General features: G+C 44.1%; 1 protein-coding gene across 1 annotated transcript in view; it reads right to left on the bottom strand.

The window, feature by feature from the left end:
• skia (v-ski avian sarcoma viral oncogene homolog a) overlaps window positions 1-26,260 on the bottom strand; it is a 78,357-nt gene that overhangs the window by 16,029 nt on the left and 36,068 nt on the right. The gene's annotated exons all lie outside the window — the stretch shown is intronic.

Raw genomic sequence — 26,260 nt, 5'->3', positions numbered from 1 at the left:
GGTAAATTCCATAGTGGTCCATAGGCGTATACTAGTCTATGCGGGAAGGATAGGTTTATTTCTGTCCTGTGAATGTGAGTTTTTAGTATTAATACCTGCTCAAATGAGTATCTAAAGCCAGAGGAGCAGAAACAAAGGAGCAGAGCCAGAGGAGTAGAGCCAGAGGAGCAGAGTCAGAGGAGCAGAGCCAGAGAAGCAGAGCCAGAGGAGCAGAGCCAGAGGAGCAGGGCCAGAGGAGCAGACAGGAGCAGAGGCAAGAGTAGACTATGGGTGCTGTGCTTGCTGAGATGTGGGTAGAAGTCACTGGGTGCTCTATAGGAGATTCTGGCTGCAGTGTGTGCTTGGGTGTTGGGTATTAGGTGTGGGTAGCAGACTTGAGGTGCTCTATACGAGACTTTGGCTACGTGCTCAGGTGTTGGGTATTGGGTGTGGGTAGGAGTCACTGGGTACCCTATAGGAGACTCTGGCTGCAGTGGGTGGTGGGTGTTGGGTGCTAGGATATTGGGTGTGGGTAGCAGACTATGGGCGGGGTGCTAACTGTTCCTGTGGTTTTTATCGCTTTGCACTTCCTCGTCTACAGAGGACTGTCTGTCGCACACCGCACTCACAAACAGCCACAACTTCAACATGGAATCAAAACGGCTAAACTAACACAAGAATCCAGTGCAGACAAACATATTTTAAACAGAAGACCCCATGGCAACACAAAGAGGGCATCTGACACACCTGCAGATAGTTTGACAGTTTCAACAATAATTTTGATTTTCTGTAGCTGCATCTTGGAGTGAAATAAAAGTCAAGCTCTGTGCTAATAACCACAGTATAGTGGGATGAGAGAGAGGAGCAGAGAGAGAGAAAAAGGAGAGAGTGAGAGAGAGGAGGAGGAGAGAAAAAACAGACAGAGGGAGGAGAGGAAGAGGAGTAGAGATAAAGATGAGAGGGAGAGGGAGGAGAGGATAGAGAAAACACAGGGAGAGGTGGAGGAGAGAAGCTGGGTAGATACAGAGGGAAAGAGAGTATATAGAAAGTGTTACTGCTCTGAGGCATGGTCATGTCTTTCTATCTTGCTCTGTGACAGACAGCTTCACCCTGTCTCACCCTGTCCCCGCTTCCTGTCCCCACTTCCTTCTCTATTTCCTGTCCTCACAATCCAATCCCAAGCAAAGAGGAAACAACTATATAAAATTCTGATCTTAAAGTTGCATCCTGCCTCAGTACAGATATATTGCAAAAGCAGCTCTAGAGGTCAAAATGCCACAGCTATGCTGTATCTAATTATTAAGTGTTTTATTTTATTATTATTATTTTTTTATTTTTTTATTTTTTTATTTAAGGATCAGAAAGTGCACTGTGAGCATGCCAGCTGTTGTTAGCATTACCGTGACTGCTCTGGAAGTTGTAAAAAAGATAGATGGATAGATTACTGTTTTAAATGTTCATTGTTAACTGCAATAATGATCTAAAATGACTTAATAATAGAAACAGGTCCACGGACTTCCTGTTCAAAACTACAGAACTGATAGTGGCAAGCAGCAGCATTTCATCACTCTACATATATGATTTTAGTCAAAGTTTTAAAATAATCCCAACTAAGTACAGAGAAGTGAGTGGCAATAGACGGTAGGTGAAAACAGACATTTTCTGACCACTAAAACTTGGATGACCAAATAGGATTACCCAAACATGCAGTAATCAAAACACAACTATAATCTAGTCTGTCTAGTGTAGTCTGTCTTCATTCTACAGTGCAAAACCAATGTGCAAGCAACATAATCCCCAATGCACCTCTTTTGACTGTGAATCTCCTGCTTTACATGTCTGACACCAGCCCAGCCCAGTGATGTTCTGTGGGGGGGAGGCAGATGTGGCAGTGGAGTGGAGGTGATAACACGCAAACCTGCTCTGGCTTCTGTCTGCAGAGAGCCACACCCAACCTGCAACCCGGCTCTGACCTGTGTGTGTGTGCCTGAGACGGGCCAGGGAGGAGGAGCAAGGAGGGAGGCACATTCACCTTGTGCAGCTGCAGACTTAAACACACAGACACACACACTGCTCAGAGCCAGGTCTCCTTTCAAAAGCAGTCACTTCTAAGACACCACTCAAACAAGCTATAAAACATTACTTATCATCATTTTGAAGAATTCCTTTACTGGTTCTTTCCAAAACAGGGACAAATGTGGTCAAATATGCAACAGAGGATAGTAGAGCACAGATCTGCTATGATAATTTAAACTTTTAAAAAGACACCATCAGTATTGTTTTTTCTGATCTTTGTTATAACATTGTTTCCTCATCAAAAACATACCTGGAGTTGTGTGTTGGTTTCATTCACACATGTCTCGCCCATTATTACAAATTAGTCTCTCAGTCAGAAAACACTATGTTCCACCTTGTGTGCTCCACTGTGTTTTTAAACTCCATACACCTTCACTAGAGTCATTTCAGATTTGGAATTTCCCATCTCTTCTGAACAAAGGTTAAAGGGTACCGCCTCATGATATCACAAGGTGGAACAGAGCATTTTGAGCTTTGGAGATGTAGACAGACTAATAATGCAGGGCTAATCTGAAATAACACAAGGTAGAGAAGGTAACAACATTCTAAAATGGTTTAATCTTCACAAGAGTCAATTTTGTGTAATATAGGTCCTTTAAAATAACAGTCCATGTGTATCAGCTATTGAAGTCTGACTCCATGGTTCTGTACTGGCACTGACTTGAGGATGAGCTAGTTTGCTGACTCCACTCAAATGGCTTCCTCTCACATTCTCTTTGATATGACCTGGCTCAGCACTTTTGTGTGTTCCCTGCACCTAAACTAGAGGAGCGACAGAGAAGCCGCTGTCCTCCAGGCACCTGCCCTAAACCTGGTCCAGACCTGCTCCAAGCCTCCATGAGGACCTCAGGTAACCACGACTACACTCTCCAGCAGCAAAGAACACATAAACACAGTAGTTTACATGCTCTCCCTATGTCTGGGTGTTTGTTTTTTTTCATGTAGGGTGGCTACTTACGCCCATGCTCACTTCCTATTTTGAACACACCAGCAAGCGCATTAGGTATATCCATTTATATATACAGTCTATGGTACCACTACAAATGTTCTACTGTATGGCATTACACTTATCTATCAGGTCATGCAACAGTCCATGTTACAACACCTGTTATTAAATAAATGTAGAACAGAATGTTTATGCCATACTGTGGAACATTCTAGGCAACACAATAACTACAACAAAGTTGGAAAAGTTACATAGTGTGTGGTAGCAGTAGGTAGTGTGTACTTGTATTGCACATGTCAGCTGTAATGTGTACTTGTACTGCATGTATAGCATTAGAGCTGTGAGTAAGCAGAGTGTACTTTTGTACTACAAGGACTGAACTACACACACATACGCTTGGCTGTGCTTCCTTTCTGAGCGTTTACTTTGGCATGTCTCTGCGTGGGAATCAAATGAGCCGAGCACCAACCCCCAAACCAGAGTCGGAGCCAGGACCAAGCCAGTGTACCTCCACCCGCATCACAGAGCCATAAGGCAGGCTGAGAGCGATCCAAACATCCCTCTACCAGCACCTCCATCCCAGGGCCCAGGACCAACCCAGCATGCCTCCACCCCTCATTCCAAAGCCAGGACTACCCCAGTGCAGAGCACTCCCCCAACACACACACACCAATCCAGCGCGAGAACCAGCCCACCGCGGGGCAGGGAGAGAGCAAACCCTACCCCTCCACCCCCAACCCCCCTTCCCGCACCTCCACCCCCCCAAACCAGAGCCGAGAGCCGGAGCCAGGACCAACCCAGCCCAGAGTAGGGAGAGAGATCAAAAACAAGATGGAGGAGGGATAAGTAAATACAGCTGCACAGTTCCTGGTACAGGACCAGACTAGGGCAAAGCCAGGCTACAGTCTCTTACAGGCACAGCCACAGGACCCTGTTATATACTCAAAGAGACCCATACTGACAAATTACATTTATTGGTGGATTTCAGATTGTAGAATGTGATGATGTCATACTCCCAGGTGGGGGAGGACAAGAGAGAGATTTTCCTATTGATTACAATGTATTTTATCCAAAAGGTAAATTCACAAATGTTGAACTTGATCATTTTTATTAGTGACTAGACCCAAGAACTCACTATATTACAACAGAAATCTGCATTTTAACAATATTCATTTTAGCTCCCCCATCTATATTAAATTGGTATTGGGCTATAGAATGTGATGTAAGTTGGAACCCAATAATTACCATTGTTTATCACTTTTTATGGGGTATTAATTGTTAACACATAACATATTTAGATCACTATGTTACCTTTTATTGTTTTGGAAATGCTGTATTTGTTTAAAACAAACATGTTTAATAAGCCTCACTTTCTTTTTGATACTGCTCCCTCCCTTTCCTGCCGGTCACTCCCCGCTCAGAGCACTATCACAACATAATCAGTGTGCATTCTGCTTAACGAAACTACTGCACATAGCATCAGGTTTGTGAAATTGCAGTGTATTGTTTTGTATCCTGCATTTGTATATTTATAGATTTTTTTTTTTCTTTTTTTAAAATAAGGGAACAATGTTATAATATGGTAGAAAGCTCCAGAAAGTCCACCTCCTCTTTAATGATTGCCAGCAGATTTGGGTTGGTTTCTAAAATAAATTAAAGATGTGATAACTTTTCTGATAACTATTTGTTTATTTTTAACATATAATAACTGGAACCATTCAAATGGTGATGTGGCCTCGTCTTGCCTCTTGCCTCGTGCCTCCTCTCTGAAGGCTTCCTCTTGCAGGCCTGGTAATGTGCTGAGCTCAGTGAGGGCAGTCAAATTGAATGGAGCTGGGTTAGAGCACTTCTGATCCGCTATGGAACTGTAATTGGACCCTTATTGATCCTCTGAGCTCTTCACACACAGCTACTTACAGGGCAGAGCAGTGAACACAACCAGGAGGGGGCACTGATGGGGTATTTAGTGCACATTTGGAAAATACGTCTCAGCATGCACCCCAGAACTCATCGCAACACGCAATGTTCCACAGTATAGCATTAAAATATTACCATATTTTGCTATTCTCTGAACTATGTTATATGTTTTGTTTCATTCACACAAATCCAGCAGATTTAGGTTGTGTTTTTCGCTCAAACAGAAAACACTCTTTTTCACCTTGTCATGTGGTAATACAGGACGTGCTCCACTGTGTTTTTAAACTCCATACACTTTCAGTAGAATAATTTGGATAATTTCAGCCTTGGAAATTTCCAATTGCTACAGAAAGAAAGGTAAAAGCTAGCTGTTGATGTAAAACTACCAGTTTATGACATTACGAGGTGGAGTATTTTGAGCTTTGGAGATGTAGACAAACTAATAATCAGCACTGGATGAAGTACTCAATTTTGTTACTTAAGTAAAAGTACAGATATACAGGCAAAAAGCTACTCAAGTAAAAGTATCACGTGAAAAAACGATTTAAGTTGAAGTATTTAAGTTCCCAATTAAAAATGTGCTTTAAAGGTATTTAACAGTGTTGTTCATTTGTTAAAGCGTTGAATGTAGCTATATTGATTAAAAAATGCTACATATTTTGTCCAACAGTAGCAATACAAATCAATTTCTTATTAATTGTATGTGTTTGTTTTTGTTTGTTTAAAGCCAGAGCTTGAACTCAAAAACTTAAGTCAGGATATTACATAATAACCCCTCAAATCACATGAAAAGTACAGTTTAAAATGTAGTGGAGTAGAAATTACAGATATCTGTTCTCAAATGTAGTGAATTAAAAAGTATCCACTGTAAAATGTAATTAAGTAGATTTTTTAGGCATCTGTACTTTTGTACTTTTGTACTACTTTTACTTCATTGCCTTCCACCATTGCTAATAATAAGGATAACTCAAACATGTGTGAATGAAACCTAACAAAACTCTGAGTGTGTTTTTGATGCTAACATTATAACATGGCTTAAAGCTCACAAGAGTTCATTTTGTGTAATGTAGGACCTTTAAGCTTATCGATCTTGCTTGTATTCAATTACAGATGTTATAATCACTTAAAAAAAACAGGTTACCAGGCCAAGTTACAAGTCAGATCTGTGGAGAATGCATATTTTTAAGGTTGTTTTTCTACAATAAAACATTGGTAATTGAATAAATGTAAGATATATGTTTAATGCTATACTGTGGAACGTCCCAGACAAAGCAATACCGTTGCCATGGAAATAAGCAGATGGCAGACTCTCACCAGAAAAGCTGCATGGTTGGGTGAGCAGTGGGCAACAGCAGTACCTGGTGACTCCAGATCTTGGGCTATAGAATAGAGTACCTAGCTGGAGAATTAGCCTGTGCAGAGTTTTGTTTGTGTGGATGGGTATGTATCACGGTGTGGGGACAAAAATCTGTACACACACTCACGTCATGGGGACCTGCCTCCCTTATGGGGACAAAACTCAAGTCCTTGTGATGTAAATGCTTTGTTATTAGAGCAACATGATTTAAAGCTCAGATATGGGTTGAGCAAGTAATGACTATGGTTAAGGTTAGGGTCAATCTCCAGGAAATGAATGTAAGTCAATATAATGTAGGGATTTGTTTGTTTTTTTGTGTATTCTGTGCTACTCAGCCTCTGACTCAGCTACCTACGATCGGTTTGTACACCTCAGTCCCAGACCCATCTTCCTACTACCAGCTCCTCCAACCATGATTCACATCCTCCTGTTTGCAATAAACTCTGTTAAACCTGTACCCCAAGTCTGTATCTTTGATCCATCCAGACTTTACAGCAGTCCCCAAAAACATGGAAACCCAACATGTCTGCATATAGGTCTGGTGGTACTAGCCTGTGCCACTGTCAAAAGCCACCTCTGACAGCTGTGCTCTAAATGTGAAGGAATGTGGAAGCTGTCCCCCAATACACACACACACACACACGGACAAACACACGCTTACACTTTACCCTCTCGATGCATACATTCAATGTACAGGTAGAAGGAGGAAATGCATATTTGTGGTGTGAGTACACAAATGATGATGCATGGAGTTTGACAGTTTACTTGTTACTTGTTGCTCATGATATACTCACATGACTAAAGAAAGTCTTGGTCAACAAGACCTGCACAGCAAGATGGATTCTTGTGATATTTGTGAGTTCACAAACTCACAAGAATCCATCTGGACATACTCCCGCTGTAAAGTTCAAACAGGTTTCATGCTGCTATTACAAGGTTATTACTGCACCTACACACAAGTGCATGGTAGATCTACTTTGATGCATTCACTGAAAATATGTAAAAATGCCTAAACTTACTGTAAACATTGAAAATTAAATCATTATTAATACTACTTTCTAGTGCATAGGATTTATGTACTAGAAAGAAGAACAGACTTTTATCAATGTATTCATAATGTTTTGTGATTTAAGTCCCTATAGTGCAGAGACATGTGCAGAGGATTGTGAGAGCTCTTATCTGTCCCTCTGTACTACTGTGAGCATGTTACTCAAGAGACGAGAGACAGACTGGCTCTTCCTGCTCTGCACACAGGAAGTCACCATAAGCACTGAGAGGAGAGACACAAGTCTCCGACCTGTCTCTCTCAGCTGTCTCAGACCTGTCTCTCTCAGACCTGTCTCAGACCTGTCTCAGACCTGTCTCAGACCTGTCTCAGACCTGTCTCTCTCAGACCTGTCTCAGACCTGTCTCAGAGCTGTCTCAGACCTGTCTCAGATCTGTCTCTCTCAGACCTGTCTCTCTTGGACCTGTGTCTCTCAGACCCAAATTACTCAAATGTCTTACAAGTCTCAAATGATTTTGCTATAGAGCGTAAGAGTATTTTCCTGAAGATTACACAAGACTAAATGTCAATGTTGATTCAAATTGGATGAATTGCGCAGCCCTATTTGGTCTCCATATATATATATATATATATATATATATATATATATATATATATATATATATATATATATATATATATATATATATATATATATATATATATATATATATATATATATATATATATGTTTTGTTTTGTTTATTTGGTCAAGAAAATGAAAACCGTTTCATGACAAATGTCCATGGAATGATGAATCCATAAGAATGATGCAGTTGACATGCCACCTCCAGAAAGTGGCATGCTATCACTTTAGAATATAATAAATCCATCCAGAAAAAAAGAAGAATGGGTTCTCTATGTACAAGTTTTCATAACTTTAGCTTGAAACATTGTTTTAAAATAATGACATACCAGACCCTAGATTATCATCCAAACTGTTCCACACATTCACCCGTTGGACTGACTTCTCACGTTGGCATTTATTTGAACTTTAGATTTAGTGAATGGAAATGAGTACATTTATTTGAAACAAGTTCTGGGCACAATCTGGAACCATCACCTTTTTGGCTTTGTACTCTGAGCTCACACACACGTCTCCTGCTCGGTGCGAGGGGGAGAGGGCGTGTGGATGGTGTGGGTTGTTAGTCCTGTTCCCTCTACAGCAGTCACAGTACAAACAGACTACATAGACTAATGTGGCACGTGTCACCGTGGAGACAAGCCAGGGCCACAGCGCCAGGAGAAATCCATCAGAGCGTGTGCACTAACCATATTCACCTTATTTATGCAGCAGGGAACGTAGTAACTTCTACTGTTTCACAGAGACCAGCATTCATCATTCGTCCAAAAGAAAGAGCAGTTAAAGGATAAAGAGACAGATATGAGAAATCTGGGTAAAAAAAAAAACATCATTAAATCTCAGACTCATCCTAAACGAGAGATTAAGGCTTCAGGAGGTATTAGAAAAATACCCTTGGGTAGAGGTGGGTGATACCACCAAAAATATATATCTTCATATATTATTTGTTCTGCATTTGTCATCTTGCATCTGTAGTCGACATTTGTGCTACAAACACACTCTCATCCATACACCAAGACAAGTGTCATGCCCAAGGGCACAACAGCAGTTCAAACTATAGAGCTACTGCTGCCCCACAGTGGCACCAATTCTTTTTAGCTTCAAAGATGAGATTAGGTTGCCTGTAAATCCCTTAGTTGAGTCACAAAAAGTAGTTTGTAGTTTTTATTATCAGCCTCTATTTCTGAATGAGCTGGCGGTCTGTGCAGGGACAGCAGCACAAAAAGCACAATACAATAAACATAGAGCACAATGTAGCTCTGCACATGGTCCATGGGCAGGACCATGCACAGGATGTAGGATGTATCCAGCCACTAAGGGCGAAACTCGCAACATGGGCCATTGAGCATGAGCCAGACCCTGGGGCTTGGCGCATGCCACCAGCAAACCAGTTGCAGGAAGTAACTTCAACAGCCTCGCTCCTGACTGGCTCTTTAGTTTCACACTTGGATTTCAAAATATGGTCCCTGATTGCAGTCTATAACTGCTAGCCTCAATTAGCTTCATTTGGTTGCAACTGAACACTATGGGTGACGGCACACTCACTTAGTCCACTTCTATATACAGTCTATGGGTAAACCTGTCCGCTCCAGACCAAGGATAGACTGGGTAAATTCAACATGGCTGACAGTGATGGTGGCAGATGGCTCATGAGCAGATTACAGGCTCAGAGGCTTAAATGCACAAACCCAAACACACACGAGAGAGAGAGAAGGAGAGGGGAAGGGAGAGAGAGGAGAAAAGACAGGGATTGCGTGTGTGTGGGGGGGGCATAGAGAGTGGGAAGTGACAGAGAGAAGTGGAGAGGTAATGCAAGAGAGACATGCAGAGAAAGAAGGGAGAGAGGACAGGGTGATCAAGAACGAGAGAAAGAGAGACAGAGAGGAACAAAGAGTATAACCAGTGTAAGAGGTGAGAGAGATACAGAAAGAGTGAGAATGGAGGAGGAGAAAGAGAGAAGAGCAAAATAGAGAGATAGACATCTGGATGAATAATACTGTATTGGCTACTGCCAATGGGAGTGATACTTCACTCCCATTTTACACTGATCACATGAGGAAGATGGACAACACAAACCAGAGCATCTCCCTGCATTGTAAAACAGTGTGTTAAAGGTGAAGTAGGGGTCAGTGGTGTCCTGGCCGGTCACTCAGCGGTCAGCAGCTGTAAACGCGTCTGAAGTTTATAGCCTCTATTTGGGTTTGTTGTTGTTCCGTCACAGTGCTGGCCCTGACCGGGAGAATGGCCTGGTGAGTGGGGGTTGAGGTGTGTGCATGTGGTGGATGACCATAGTAGGGGCAGTGGGCAGTTAAAAGCACATTTGGCTCAGACAGGGGACCCCAAGCTGTGTTAGTGATGGGGTGATCATGGTCTATCATTCAGTCTGTCTCCATAGTGTGAGAGCGGCATGGAGGCTGACAAGATGGTAAAGTTGTAAAAAAAAAAAAATAAATAAATAGAAGAAAGAAAAACTGAGCCTACATTTATCTAGACAGAAACTATAATTGAAAGTAGAAAAGTAGGACCAATACCAGATATCTATATATCGATACAGACTGGTGTATTGAAAAGTATTGAATCTCCTGCAAAAATAGTCATACTTAAAATTATTCAAAAAGCAGTTTTTTAATCAAATCTACGTGGACCACAGTAAGAATGCATGCATTTCTATGTTCTCCACTGCAGTAAAATAATCCAAAATGAAAAAAAAAAAAAACCCAAAACATGATTTTATTTTAGTATGCTATTCTTTGTGGCGAATTTTTGCACAAAAATTGCACAGTGTGGCTTTAATTATAAAGCAAGGATTGAGCAAAAAGAATGGTAGCCTCATTACGCCATAGTAAAATCCTTTATAGTAGAGGAGCTTCAATACATTTTAATACAAAACTCATTGGTACTGGAAAAATATTGCAATTCTTAGCCATAGTATTACTTTGTAAGGGAACAAACCAAAAATGACTGGTATCAGCCACTACAACATTATATCCTGGATGATTTTAAAATGGTCTTGACCTGTAGCAGAACTAGAACTTGAATTTGAATCTTCCATTTCTCAACTCTATGAGATTCTGCAGAGCCACCTCAGCCAACAAACATTTGAACATGTTTACCAGAGGCTGATGTGTCACTGACTGATTACTCCAGCCAATCACAGAGCAATTGAGCTGTCGCCGTGGCAACCACTGAAGCCATGGCTTTTGTGGAGAGGTGCAAGACAAAAATGGTCCAACAGCACTGAGGAGAGCAAGTCTAGCAAATACAGCACGTATTATAGCTACCACCCCCTGTGGTCAAGGATCCGTGTGTTTGATTTGTAATGTGAAGATAATGTAACTGGAAGAACAAAACATATCTGGTATTTTGAGGGGTTCAATAATAGACAAAAAATTGAAAAAAACTAAATAAAATCTGAAGGAGCGGTGCAACAAACTCATATGTTCAAATCCTTTCATAGTGTCAACATAAAGCTTTTGTCACGTGTACTTACTCTCAGTGGGAAGAGGAATCAAAACTGTTATGCTGTAAAGTGTTACACTGCCGTTTGAAAACTATGGTTACACACGGTTACATTTTTATATAGAGCTTTTCTACCTTCAAGGTACTCATAGTGCATTACATCAAGGAAACACTCACACACATATTCATTCACCAGTTTAGGCAGATACTGTACTGAAGGTACTCAAGACCTAGCATGTGTATAAAGGGGGTGTGTGCTTGTGTCATAGGTCTGAGCTATAAAAAGAATAGGCCTACATCTATGTCATCAACACTGACAGATTAAATATTAATTTAACAAAATAATTGTGTTCTTATACATTTTTATTAATATAATCATAATTATTGTGCAACTTTTTTAGGCAATTGTTACAATTAGTTTACTAGGTAACACATATAAAATTACCTCTATACCCGCTGCTCATGTCCAAACAGGAAGTAAAATTATAAACTTAAGTAAACTAAAATAATACAACTGTTATATGCAATTTTACCCAGATGCCCTATTTCTTAGCTCCCAGACATGCTGTGACTGAAGTGCAGGCATGGTGTGTACTGGAGTAACCTTTGGAAAATCTGCTAACCCTCCTGCTGCTAAAGAGTATAGGTGTCCCACCTTGTCAAACCCCTTTTGTCACAAGCTTCAAAAGGTACAGTTCCTTGTAGAGTGATCAAAAATATCAATAATCAGGTACTAATCAATACTAAAACTAGTATTGAAAGTAGATACTATTTGAGCAGGTTTCGATACTAAAAATGTCACTCTCACAGAACAGGAAATCTTTCCTGAATAGCTTTAGAATGATCTTGAGATGCAGAAGAACAAATATAAGACCACATAGACTAATATACACTCATGCACCTGTATGGAACATACCTGGGCAACTGAGAGATTACACAGATATAAAGCCACATGCTCATATGAAAGAAAGTACAACCATTTCATTTTGAAAATCGCATTATATTGAGAGTGTTTTTTTTATTTTTTTTATTTACTTTTTATGATCATCATGGTATCGAAATTGGTATTGAATATAAAGTTTATAAATTTCAGTGTCATGACACCACTAGTTCCTCGTCTGACTATTATGTACCAAAAACTGTGGAACCAGATTAAACAGAGCCTGATCTGGTGGGTACATCTGTAGCCACATTCCAGAAGCAGTGGCGGTGCAAGGCCAGTCCAGACATGCCACGTGAGGAGTGAATCTGTGGGAACCATTCAAAACGCTTGCGTTTACATGTACGCTAGGAAAAACGAAAAAACTGGCCTAGTCCAATTTAAAGTGGGCATATTGCATGGTTTTCTGATCTATGTTATAATGTTGTTACCTCATCAGAAACAGACCTGGAGTTGCGTTTTGTTTCATTCATACATGTTTAATGCACAAGTTTACAGTTCTTTTCTCTAACAGAAAACACTCTGTTCTACCTCATGATGTCATACAACTTCACTAGAGTCATTTGGATTTCAGACCTGGAATTGCCATTCTCCACTGATCAAAAAGTAAAAGGAGCTGTTAACTTGAAAACTACCACTTCATGACATCACGAGGTGGAGCAGAACATTTTGATCTTTGGAGATGTAGACAGACTAATAATAAAGGGTTACTCTCCCTTGCCCTCTCCACTTTTCCCTTTCTCTTTCCCCCTCCTCTCTTTTCTCCAACTTTCCCTTCCTCTCCCTCTTTCTCTTCCCCCTCCTCTCTCCCTCTCTGCCTCTTCCCTCCCCCTGTTCCTCCAGTCTGGCGGTCTTGGTGTTGTTGTGCGTCACCATGGAAACCGCCATAACACCACTGCAAAGCCAGGCTCCGCTCTGCAAACAGCGACCACATAAAATCCATCACTCCCTTTTTCAGCGCACTGCTCCGAGGAGACAACGGCACAACGACTTTAGCACACACGCGTTATTCCATGGAACGTTCTCTCCATATGCACAGCCAGCAGGCCAGTGAGAAGGCTAACAAGTTCAGACTCTACTGTTTGTTTATGGCAATATTTTGTAAAGCAGGGGCAATGCTAACACAATTTTTGAATCCATACTTTGCAGGTGTGATGCTAATTAGTGGCACTGCTGTGTCTGAATCTCTGACCATGAATGCTCGTATTGATCACAGGCTCCTGGAAAATAATGTTTCATTAAAACTCATTTTGTATTTTTTCTTGAGGTTTCAGACCATTTAAAAAAATATTTGGCTGTGTTTGCTAATATGTGCATTGTGTCCCCATGGTAACTGCTGAACATTCCTTCACAGACATACGTTTAGAATAATAATCAACAATATCACCTCATGCTGCAATAGAAGGAAACAATATGGCGCCTTGGTTTATTTTTGCTGACAGAGAAGCTGGCAGTTTTTGTATCATATAATTACAGAGACATAAAGTATAAACCAAGTCATAACCTCTGCATTTTGGCAGTTTGGAGTGCATATGACAGGTTTTCATGTTTTGTAATTGTTACTTTGTTCAGTGGAATAATGGAGTGCAGAGTGAAAAATAAGAGGAAGGAGTACTGAGTTCTCAATACTATCTATGTCCTCACATGTTTCTGATAGTTATGTTAGAAAATAAGAATATAAAGCTGTTACAGTTTTATTTTTCAATGACGAATTACTGTGTAAATACAAAAACACTGCAGATTTGTGAAACTGGTGAGTGTGTAAACCGCCCCTAGAGTGTGTGAGTGCTCTCCTACACTTTTGCGTGCACATATATACTGTAGTTTATTTATGTTTTTTTTTTTGAAAAAGAATGTTTTCATGTCAAACTACAACATTTCAGTCACAGCTAATTGTCAGTGCCTGTCCCTCAGTCTTTTCACACGAGATACTTGAACAAGACATTTGATGGATTGCAGAAATATCCGGTTAAAGCAGACTTATTCTGCAAAGCCAACTTTTCAAAGCTTTAAACAATGTTATAGTTGTTTCCCTTTCCCTTTACCCTCTGAAGTTGTATTTAGAGTGATTCATGCATGTTTGAGCAATTTTTATTCTCGCTATTCCCCGTTTTCACCACCACCAATGCATGCACACTGTGGCATACTTACTTCCTTTTCTATAATTTTATTAAGGTTTTGTAGGATTCGGCAGTGCTGTGTACTCATTTTGGTACAAATGAGAAAAACCCCACCACTTAACCATAATCTGCAGCTATTCATAGGGGGGCAGATAACTGCATGGCTCTTTGTTGGTCATTAGCTAACACTGTGCACCGCAATTTTCTAGTAAGCATATTTGTTGTTTTAGATGAATATTGTGATTCAAAATGTCTAAATTATAACATACACAGATATCATAGATTAGAACTATATAGCTGACACAAACATAATATCTTTTTAAAAAAATATATTATTAGATAGAGTACGTATTAAAACATTGCCCAGCCTAGTAAGTAAATAAAGTGTGGACAAACACAGAGTGAATAAACAGAGCCAGTTCAAGTCTGAGCCTGAGGGTAGAGTGTCCAGACAAGTGACTGCTCTGCCCACTGGCCCAGCTCCAGAGGGAGAGGGCACTGTCCAGACAACTGTGACTCTCTGACCGCTCCAGAGAGAGGTAGCTGTGTCCAATGGATGTAACAATATCCAAATCCCACGGTACGTTATTTACTGCGATCATTCTGAGACTTTAACTGGGGGCAGTGTCCAGTAGTGGCGTGTGGTCAGGGCAATCGAGGCAAGCAGTATTTGTCCAATAAAAACTAAAATAATCGTTAATTAAATAGTTTCAAAATATATCCAAATAATCCTGTTTTCCCTTCACTTCTGCCTGTTTAAAGCATGGTTGAAGTCACAGTGTCCTTTAGTACACCCTACTGGTCAATGACCAGATTGCAGCAACCGCAGTTCCAAATGTCTCATTAAGTTGTGTTGTCCTGTGCTAAGGAGGCCATGCTGTGCCATTGTACTTCCATGCTGTGTCACAAACTCAACATGCTCTTTTACAACCGGAGGGCCAGCCGGTTGTATTAGAGTCTTGCACACACATACTGAGGACCACAGCCAGCTGCATGAACCCATATTATAGATCCGTGGGAATCACACGTCTGAAGCAAAGTGCGCATGTGCAGCAGGAGACGACTACAACAGCAGCGGGAACATTCAATACAAGTGACTAACTTTTGGCGCCCAATGGAGCAGTGGAGTGACAGTGGCTGGGGCAGCTAGGAGCCAGTCTATGGTAGGAGACCTCTGGTCTGTGTCTGTGACCTGTGTGTCCATGAAGGAGCGACAGTGTTATTGGAATAACGGGACTATTACACGTGTAGAGGAACATGTGGCTGTTCTGGACCTGCTGTGCTTCAGAGAAACACAGGACATTTCTTCAGGAAAGATGTGGTTTTGATTTGCATCTGTGATGAGTGCAAGCATGCTGTTCTAACACAGGGCTGTGTTTAAGGGGATGTTTGTGACACACTGTGCACACAGGTGTGCTGTCTGACCAGTGCACCTGTCTGACCAGTGCACCTGTCTGACCAGTGCACTGTTGTTGTTAGTATCTCTTCATGAATGTACATTTTGGGTAGTAAGTGCATGACACATCTGTAGAGCTATCATTTGGTTTCTAGTTGCACAATGATAACTACATAGGTAGCAATAATACTGAAGGCTCAGCCGCATAAATGAGGTGCAAGAGCAGGACAAGTGTGAAGAAACAAATAGCGTAAACAGTGTGCCAAATACATTCCAATATATACAAATATTAATAAACTATGTAGATCTAGGCCAGGGGTGTCAAACTTATTTTTCAACAAAATGGTTGCCCTCAAAGAGCCAGATGTAACTGTAAGGCAGTATCTAAATATAATGTAACACAAATGTAACTATTTTTTACTTGATGTAGAGGTACAAGTCCAACACTGATAACCACCAGAGCTGAGAGACCTGCCTGTAGGAAATACCATTAGTGCTGCACTGGGTAACATAAAATCACAGTTTATGGAACAATTTATTTAGTTTCAGAAATGTATTTTGAGATATGGAGCAGCTTCTATAAAGTAGCTTCCAAGTTTAGTAAAGGGTAGTCAGAAGTAATAGAGTAGCCTAAGATTGCACTCTTGCAGACTTGCTACTTCAAAATAATATTACTCAAGTAGAAGTAAGTAAGTAGTTTAAAATTTTACGTTAATGTAATTTGAATGACAAAATATTAAATACTGCACAAACTGTTAATTTCAAAGAATAGACACAAAAATGAAACATCATATCATGAGAAATCATATCTGAACGAACGATGAAAGTAACACAAATGTTAAATAATTTCATATAAAGCTTTTTGTCACACAGCTTTTGTAGACTTAATCAGAGTGGGAAGAGTAACCATAACTTTTACTCAAGTAAGAGTACTGTTAGGTACTGTTAAATAGGAGTAAAAGTATGCTGGCAGAAAAGTACAATTTCTTTAAAAAGTTACTCAAGTAAATGTAACTCAGTAAATATTTGAATACTAAGAAATAAACTTGATTCTCAATACCTATTCCACTGCCATGATGATAATGAAAATATTTGTATTTAGACAGTAGAATGTGATTTTCGACATTAAATAGTACTTTCTTTTATGTTACCATCATCCAGGTAGGTCCCATAGTGACCCTTGGGTATATAACAGTTTATGCAGTCTTATACTACATTTTAAAACTATTCAGAGGTACATTTCTGTCTAGTTTAGATACCAGTTTTAGTATCAATTAGGATCTGATTTTCTATACTTTTGACAACCCTAGCCCATGGTGTTGCCTAATTGCTGTCTGTGCCCCTGCTTTGGCCTGTGTGATCAGTGCCCCCCTGTTTCCAGCCCCAGCTCAGACTCAGTGTGTTGTGTAAACAGTCCTTTAGTGTACAAGCCCTTCCAGGCACTTCCATGTTGTGGGGCAGAAGCTGTCAGGTCAGTCACAGTGCTCCCCTCCCTCTCCTGCTCCTTCCCTCCCTCTCGTAGGCCCACGCAGAGGCACACATCCAGAGAGCCAAGCTGCAGCTGAACTTTAGCCAACTCAGCGCCGTTGTCACGGCAACAAACCCAAGTTCATGCACTCGTTTCCCTTGTAACCTTTGACCCAAGAGGCAAACATGCTAACAGTCAGTCAGTCTGCTCCTCAACGCACTCCATTTGAATTTGGTGAGTCCAGTTTAGTCCGGACATTGGTAATTGGTATGTGGACTCTGCAGATTTTGAGATTTCACTCAGCTGAACAAAGGGTGCAGTCATTGGGTTTATGTAGACAAATGATGCAGAGGTGAATATTTTTGGGTCAATTAAAGGCAGTGTACTCTATCTTTTCAATTTATTTCAGTAAAATGTGTTATATCTGACTATAGATAGACAGCTAAGATAAGCAGTTAAGCAGTATAAGCAGCTCTTGAGGTAAAAATAATAATAATAATAATAATAAATTTTATTTATATAGCGCTTTTCAGGACACTCAAAGTCACTTCACAGTGGATACAATAATAAAATATCACAAAAATTTACAACATAAAATCAAGCATTAAAAGCGATTTTGAACAGGTGAGTTTTGACAGTCCACTCTGTACTGTCTGCATCTAATTATAAAACATTGTATTGTTTGATAATCAGGAAATACGCATTAGAATGCTACTTGGTGACAGCAAAACTTTGCTTCAGTCTCTGAAAGTGTTAAAAAGCTTATAAATTGCTCATGAACACGTTGCGGAGAATAATTAGGCTGCTCAGAATAAGCAAGGTAAGTGAGGAGTAGCTTTGGACGACTGCAAACCACTGAACTAGTTCTGTTTTCATACAGTATTAATCAAGTATACTGTCTTTAATTAAATGCAAAAAGATTATTACTAGATTTGGGTAATATATAGAAATCATTTTCTTAAGATCTTGTGAGCTTAGTAATACTGCTGTTACCTAATCATGTTTTATTCATACATGTTTGAGTTATCCTTTATTATTAGTTTGTCTACATCTCCAAAGCTCAAAATGTTCTGTTCCACCTTGTGATGTCATGAAGTGGTAGTTTCCAAGTTAAAAGCTACCTTTTATCTTTAGTTCAGTAGAAATTGCCAATTCCAGGGCTGAAATCATCCAAATGATCAGAAAACAGCACAATATGATTCCTTTAAGATATGTTGATTATCAGTTTGGACACACTTTTTCATTTATGTTTCTTTTTTATTGCCATGATCATGCACACTGTAGATTTCCACTGAAGGCATCAAAATCATGAACAGAACCATATGAAATGTAGCAAACAACAAATAAACTCAAAATAACTCCAAGGGTTTGCAGCAATGTCAGTAAAGCAAAGGGGGATACTTTGATCATTTAAATATAAAATCAAAATATATTTAGTTGAGTTATTTCACTTTTTTTTTATTACTACATAATTTCATACATCCTGCTTCATATATCTGATGTCTTTCGTGTATTTAAAATATAGAAAGTAGTAAACATAAAGAAAAAAAATACCCTGAATGAGAGGGTGCGTCCAAACATTTGTGTGTTTTTGCCTGTGTTGCACTGCAAGCACATTGCTCCCAGCCTTAGTTGTAGTGTGCATCTGAGGGAGGTATAACATGTGTCTTTCTCATTGGGATCTATGGGAAGATCTGAAGAGCTTTGTCCAGGCCAGTGTAGTTATGTTTGGCAGATGTGCTCATTTTCCATTGGCTCTGCTCCTCTGTCCTCCTCTCCGGTTCAGTTCCTCTCAACCGCTCTGCAAAGTAGTGTTGTCAAAAATTTCAAATTCGATTTTAATACTAAAAAATAGACTCAATACCAATTCCAATAGCATGATGATGATAAAAAACACTCTTTATTTAGACAATAGAAATAATTTCAACATTCCACCTCTTATATCTGTGTAATCCCTCAGTGGTCCAAGTAGGTTCCATAGTAGTCCATGAGTGTATACTACAGTGGTTTTTAACCTTGTTGGAGGTACTGAACCCCACCAGTTTCATATGCACATTCACCGAACCCTTCTTTATAGAATTTTTATTTTTTCAAATTCAAGACATATGTATGTTTTACTGCATTAACATCACTGTGTTCGAAGAATAAAACCAGTACAATGCATACAATGCATAAACTCACAACAAATTACATACACACAAAGACATGACCTTTTTTAATACTACCACACTGAAATCAATTTAATTTGTAACCTTATGTATTTGTCATGATGTCAGTTTTCCCTGTCCTCCCGTGCTCTCTCCCCCTCCCCTACCTGTGTGTCTGGAGCTGGGTGGAGTGCCTGACTCCTCCCGTGCACACCTGGGGTGCATCAGCCTAATCACCACCACCTGCTGCTGAGTACAAGAAGGCTTGGCAGTCTACACTCGGTGCCAGACCGTCCGCGTGTAAAACGTGAATGTTTCTAGCTAAGCTTTGTTATTTGGTACTCTCCTGCAAATGCTCATTTGGATTTATGCACCCTCCAGATTCCTGCCTCCACTCGCCCAGCTCCTGCCGTCACGTTCCAGTCCCGGTATCGCCTCCTGCTCGTCTCGTCTCCGGCTCGTCTCGTCTCCTGCTCGTCTCGTCTCCTGCTCGTCTCGTCTCCTGCTCGTCTCGTCTCCTGTCCGGTCCTGGTCTCTGGTTTGTCGCCCGCTCCCCGCTCTGGTCTTCGTCTGCTCCGCCCGCCCTGGTACCGCACCTGCTTCTATCCCCGTCCTGGTCCTGTCCTGCCCGCCTCTACCTGCACCGCACCCGCCTGACCCGTCTCCCGCTCCCCGGTTCCTGTACCTGCTCTTGTGACCTGTTTAAAGACTGCATTTTCACCGCTGTAAATAAACACTGTTAAAACTGCTCTGGTCTGCATCCTTTGGTCCTATCCGCACCGTTACGACAGAACGGTCTGGCCACTATGGACCAAGCAGGCTCAGATCCGGACCAGACGCGCCGCCTCACGCACTCTCACCCCGAGGCGGTGCTGGGTCAGCACGAACAATCCATTCGAACTCTATTGGAGCTAAATCAGACATTGTCCCAGCAGGTGGCACAGCTTAACCACCAGGTGGCCGCGCTCCTCGTCACCCCGCCTGCTGCAGCCGGAGCGCCGCCACGCCTCCCGGAGCCGAGAGGCACGGATCCGGAGCCGTATGCTGGACAACCTCACCTCTGTCGCGGATTCCTGTTCCAGTGCGAGTTCATGTTCCAGCAATGCCCTTCTCGTTTCAGCTCGGGGGCCACCAAGATCCGATATATATGTGGATTACTCCGGGGCAGAGCTCTCCAGTGGGCAGAGGCGCGTCTAATGAAGACGTCTGTGGATAGCCTGGATTTTAATGAATTTGTGTCCACGTTTAAGCTGGTGTTTGACCACCCGCACTACCAGGACAATGCTGCCTCCCGGTTATTGACTCTCAGCCAGGGCTCCAGGACGGTAGCGGATTATTCCATTGAATTCTGGACACATGCGGCGGAGCTGGACTGGACGGACAGCGCGCTGCGGGCTGTGTTTGTGCGGGGCCTGAACGAGACTTTGAAAGATGAATTGGTTTCCCGGGACGAACCCCCCGACCTGCGGACCCTCATCTCCCTCACTCACCGTATAGACAACCGCCTACGGGCTCGTCGCCGAGAGAGACGCCGGTCACCGGTCCCGCCGGAGCCACGCGCTGCCCCGCCCCCGCCGGATGAGCCCATGCAACTCGACAGGACCCTTGTGTCGGCCGAGGAGCGTCAACGGAGGCGTCGTCTGGCCGGGGCTTGCCTCTACTGCGGTGAGCGCGGACATTATGTGGTCACTTGCCCAGTTCGGCCAAAAGGGGGGGCCCACCAGTAGCACTGGGAGTACTGGTGGGCGAGCAACACATCCTGGACTCTTCTAATAGACTGCGGCTCAGCGCCACCCTGTGCGTTCGCACAGAGACCTTATGCGTTTCCGCCCTTATCGACTCCGGGGCTGAGAGGGACTTTATTGATGCCCAAGTCGCGGAGCAGCTCGGGGTCTACCTGGAGCCCCTCGAACGCCCCTTAAATGCCCAGGGGCTCAATGGACGTTTTCTGGGGCACATCACTCACATCACAGAACCTGTCACCGTGATTCTGTCCGGCAACCACCAAGAGAACCGTCAGTTTCATGTCCTGTCCTCCTCCGCTTCTCCTCTGGTCCTTGGTTACCCCTGGCTACGCGCCCACAACCCTGTTTTCGATTGGGCCAGGGGCGGAGTTTCGGGCTGGAGTCCCGATTGCCACGCCAAGTGCCTTCGGTCCGCCCTCCCTCCGGCCGGGAGGTCCGTTCCTGTCGCTGATCCGTCCCCAGACACCCCCAATCTGTCCTCGGTGCCTGCTGAATATCACGACCTGGGGGAGGTTTTTAGCAAGAGCAAGGCCCTCTCTTTACCGCCCCACCGCCCATATGACTGCGCCATTGACCTCCTGCCGGGTGCCCCACTACCATCTAGCAGGCTATATAACCTGTCTAAACCTGAACGCGAGTCAATGGAGGACTATATCCGTGGGTCCCTGGCTGCCGGAATGCGTACCACCTGGTGCGCATCAGGGAGGGAGACGAATGGAAGACGGCCTTCAAGACACCCCTGGGACATTTCGAATACTTGGTTATGCCCTTCGGTCTCACCAACGCCCCTGCCGTATTCCAAGCCCTCATCAACGATGTGCTCCGTGATTTCCTTAACCGATTCGTCTTTGTTTACTTGGATGACATCTTGATTTTCTCGCGGTCCCCCCAGGAGCATCATCAGCACGTTCGCCAGGTTCTCCAGCGCCTCCTCGAGAATAAACTGTTCGTGAAAGCTGAGAAATGCGAGTTTCACGCAGAGGAGGTCAGCTTTTTGGGCTTCATTGTGGGGCGGGGCCAAGTAAGAGCTGACCCTGAAAAGATCCAGGCTGTCACTGAGTGGCCCGTTCCTACCAGCCGGAGACAGCTCCAGAGATTTATCGGCTTTGCCAATTTTTATAGACGTTTCATCCGGGATTTTAGTAGGGTTATCTCGCCCTTAACTAAACTCACCTCTCCTGCTTTGCAGTTTGCCTGGTCTCCTGAGGCGCAGACAGCCTTCGAGAAGCTTAAGAGACTATTTACCTCCGCTCCCATCCTGCACCAGCCCGACCCTTCACGGCAATTCATCGTGGAGGTCGACGCCTCCGACTCGGGAGTGGGGGCCGTGCTTTCGCAGAGGTTCGACCCCCACAACCGCCTCTGTCCCTGCGCCTTCTTTTCCCGGCGATTGTCCTCGGCCGAGGTCAATTATGACGTGGGGGATCGGGAGCTCCTTGCCGTAAAGCTGGCCTTGGAGGAGTGGCGCCACTGGCTCGAAGGGGCGGAGCAACCATTCATCGTCTGGACCGACCATAAAAACTTGGAGTACATCCAGTCCGCCAGGCGCCTCAATCCCCGTCAAGCTCGTTGGTCCCTCTTCTTCAGCCGCTTCAACTTTCTCCTCACCTACCGCCCCGGATCTCGGAACGTCAAACCCGATGCCCTCTCCCGCCAGTTCGCCCTGGAGGATAGCCCGGTCACCGCAGAAACAATTATTCCCTCCTCGTGTGTGGTGGCCGCGGTCCATTGGGATATCGAGGACACCGTCCGAGAGGCCCAGACCAACGACCCCGACCCAGGTAACGGCCCTCCAGATAAACTGTTTGTTCCCGATTCTGTCCGGTCTCAGGTGCTCCAGTGGGTCCATGCCTCCCGTTTCGCCTGCCATCCTGGTGCCGGTCGCTCTCTCTCCCTCCTCAGGAGACGCTTCTGGTGGCCCACGATGGACACAGACACCCGGGCTTATGTCGCCGCCTGCCAGGTATGTGCTCGGGCCAAGGCCTCCCACTCACCCCCTTCTGGTCTCTTGCATCCTCTCCCAGTTCCTCGTCGCCCTTGGTCCCACATCGCCTTGGACTTCGTGACGGGCCTTCCCCCTTCCCAGGGGAACACGGTGGTTCTCACCATTGTGGACCGCTTCTCCAAGGCCGCCCATTTCGTTGCCCTGCCTAAGCTCCCCACAGCCAAAGAAACTGCCGACCAGCTGACCAGTCATGTCTTCCGACTCCACGGCATCCCGGTGGACATCGTGTCCGACAGAGGGACCCAATTCACCTCTCAGGTATGGCGGTCTTTCTGCGACAGTTTGGGGGCCACGGTTAGCCTCACGTCCGGGTTCCATCCACAATCTAATGGGCAGACGGAGCGGGCCAACCAAGACCTGGAGTCGGCCCTACGGTGCACAGCCTCCGCCAACCCCGCGACCTGGAGTACTCACCTGCCCTGGATAGAGTACGCTCACAACTCCCTCGTGAGTTCCGCCACTGGTATGTCCCCCTTCGAGGCATCGCTGGGATATCAACCCCCTCTCTTTCCCACGGAGGAGAGGGACCTCGCCGTCCCGTCTGTTCAGCGCCATCTCCAGCGCTGTCGCCGGATCTGGAAGAAGGCCAGGGCGGCCCTTCTTCGGGCTGGAGCGCGCACTAAGGCGACGGCCGATCGCCACCGTGTCCCGGCGCCCGTATACCAACCTGGCCAGATGGTTTGGCTCTCCGCCAAGACGGTCCCGCTGAAGACGGACTCCCGTAAGCTGTCCCCCCGATTCCTGGGACCGTTTAAGATCATGAGGATCATAAATCCATCGGCGGTGCGCCTCCAGTTACCCCCGTCTCTCCGGATTCATCCGACCTTTCACGTCTCCCAGGTTAAACCAGTCCGGACCAGCGACCTGTGCCCTCCGGCCGATCCCCCACCGCCCGCCCGAGTCATTGACGGCCACCCGGCGTTCACCGTCCGCCGCCTGATTGACGTTCGTCGCCGTGGTAGGGGCCTCCAGTACCTCGTCGATTGGGAGGGTTACGGTCCGGAGGAGCGATCCTGGGTGCCCAGGGCACGCATTCTGGACCCCGACATGGTGAGAGACTTTCACCGCGCTCATCCTGACAAGCCGGGGGGTCCACCAGGAGGTGGACCTTAGGGGGGGGGTACTGTCATGATGTCAGTTTTCCCTGTCCTCCCGTGCTCTCTCCCCCTCCCCTACCTGTGTGTCTGGAGCTGGGTGGAGTGCCTGACTCCTCCCGTGCACACCTGGGGTGCATCAGCCTAATCACCACCACCTGCTGCTGAGTACAAGAAGGCTTGGCAGTCTACACTCGGTGCCAGACCGTCCGCGTGTAAAACGTGAATGTTTCTAGCTAAGCTTTGTTATTTGGTACTCTCCTGCAAATGCTCATTTGGATTTATGCACCCTCCAGATTCCTGCCTCCACTCGCCCAGCTCCTGCCGTCACGTTCCAGTCCCGGTATCGCCTCCTGCTCGTCTCGTCTCCGGCTCGTCTCGTCTCCTGCTCGTCTCGTCTCCTGCTCGTCTCGTCTCCTGCTCGTCTCGTCTCCTGTCCGGTCCTGGTCTCTGGTTTGTCGCCCGCTCCCCGCTCTGGTCTTCGTCTGCTCCGCCCGCCCTGGTACCGCACCTGCTTCTATCCCCGTCCTGGTCCTGTCCTGCCCGCCTCTACCTGCACCGCACCCGCCTGACCCGTCTCCCGCTCCCCGGTTCCTGTACCTGCTCTTGTGACCTGTTTAAAGACTGCATTTTCACCGCTGTAAATAAACACTGTTAAAACTGCTCTGGTCTGCATCCTTTGGTCCTATCCGCACCGTTACGACAGTATTCCAATAATGAACTTACTGTATTTATGCTATTTATTATTTTTAACATTTTAACACCCACCCATCACCTAATTTCCATCAGGCTAGAATAACAATGAATATTTACTGCAAATCAGTGTGACTTCTGCTGCTGCCTTTGAGAGACCAGTTCAGAAATGCATGGTCTCACCTTGGCCACTCTCATGTCATTTTCACAGCAAAGTCTGTTCCTTTTCTTCGTTTTTATGCCGTTCAAATGGCTCATTTAAGTTGGGCGGGTACTTCGATAGGCACATCAAAGGGTGTGTTTGTCAAATTGGGACACGGCCAGCATCTGGAGACACTCGCAGTCCGTGAATCATATGAGTCAGGTGCGTATCTTGACCTCCGCCGAACCCCTGAGACTGACTCACCGAACCCCTAGGGTTCGATCGAACCCAGATTAAGAACCACTGGTATACTATATGGTCTTATAGTTGTTTTATGGTTGTCAAAAGTAGATGCTCATTTGAGCAGGTATTGATACTAAAAAAAGATACCTTCCTGGAAGACTGAGAGACTGCACAGATATAAGGCCACGTAGTAATATAAAAGAAAGTATTACCATTTAACTTTGAAAATCACATTCTATTGTCTAAAAAAAGAGTGTTTTTTACTGTCATTGCGTTATTGGAATCAGTATCGAGTCTATGGCTTAGTATTGTAATTGAGTCAAAATTTTAGTATCCTGACAATACTATATGTAATACCTCAGTCGTCCAGGTAGGTTCCATAGTGGTTCATGAGCATATAGAAGTCTATACACTCTTACACTTGTTCAGATATAGCGCAAAAACATTTTAAAGCTATTCAGAAAAGGTTCATTTCTCTCCTGTGAATGTGATTTTTTTTTAGAATAGATACTTAGTCAATTAAGTATCTAGTGTCGATATTAGTTTTAGTATCGATTCAAAACTGATTTTCAATACGTTTGACAACCCTACAGCAAACCCATGGCTCTGCGTATCATAATACACCACCTCCACAATGTCAAAAATAGGGGAATGAGTGTACTAAGACTGTACTGTGGAAGGCTGGCAGAGTGGGAGGCGAGCACACAGACACAAAAGAGAGAGAGAAAGCAGAGGCGGAAAATGTAACAATATAACAAGGCGGAAGGGTGGGGGAAGCTAAAGACGCGAGAAAAATCCAAAATGCATCAGGCGAGGAGGAAGCAGGAAGCCGCCTGCGGGCTTAAGTGCAGCGCATTAGCATGGGGCTGTGTCTGGTGCTCACACTGGCGGTGAAAAATACAGCG

Source organism: Periophthalmus magnuspinnatus, chromosome 7, assembly GCF_009829125.3.
Source record: "Periophthalmus magnuspinnatus isolate fPerMag1 chromosome 7, fPerMag1.2.pri, whole genome shotgun sequence".
NCBI lineage: Eukaryota > Metazoa > Chordata > Actinopteri > Gobiiformes > Gobiidae > Periophthalmus > Periophthalmus magnuspinnatus.
Note: the sequence above shows the minus strand (reverse complement) of the source record. Positions and strands in the feature narration are given on the sequence as shown.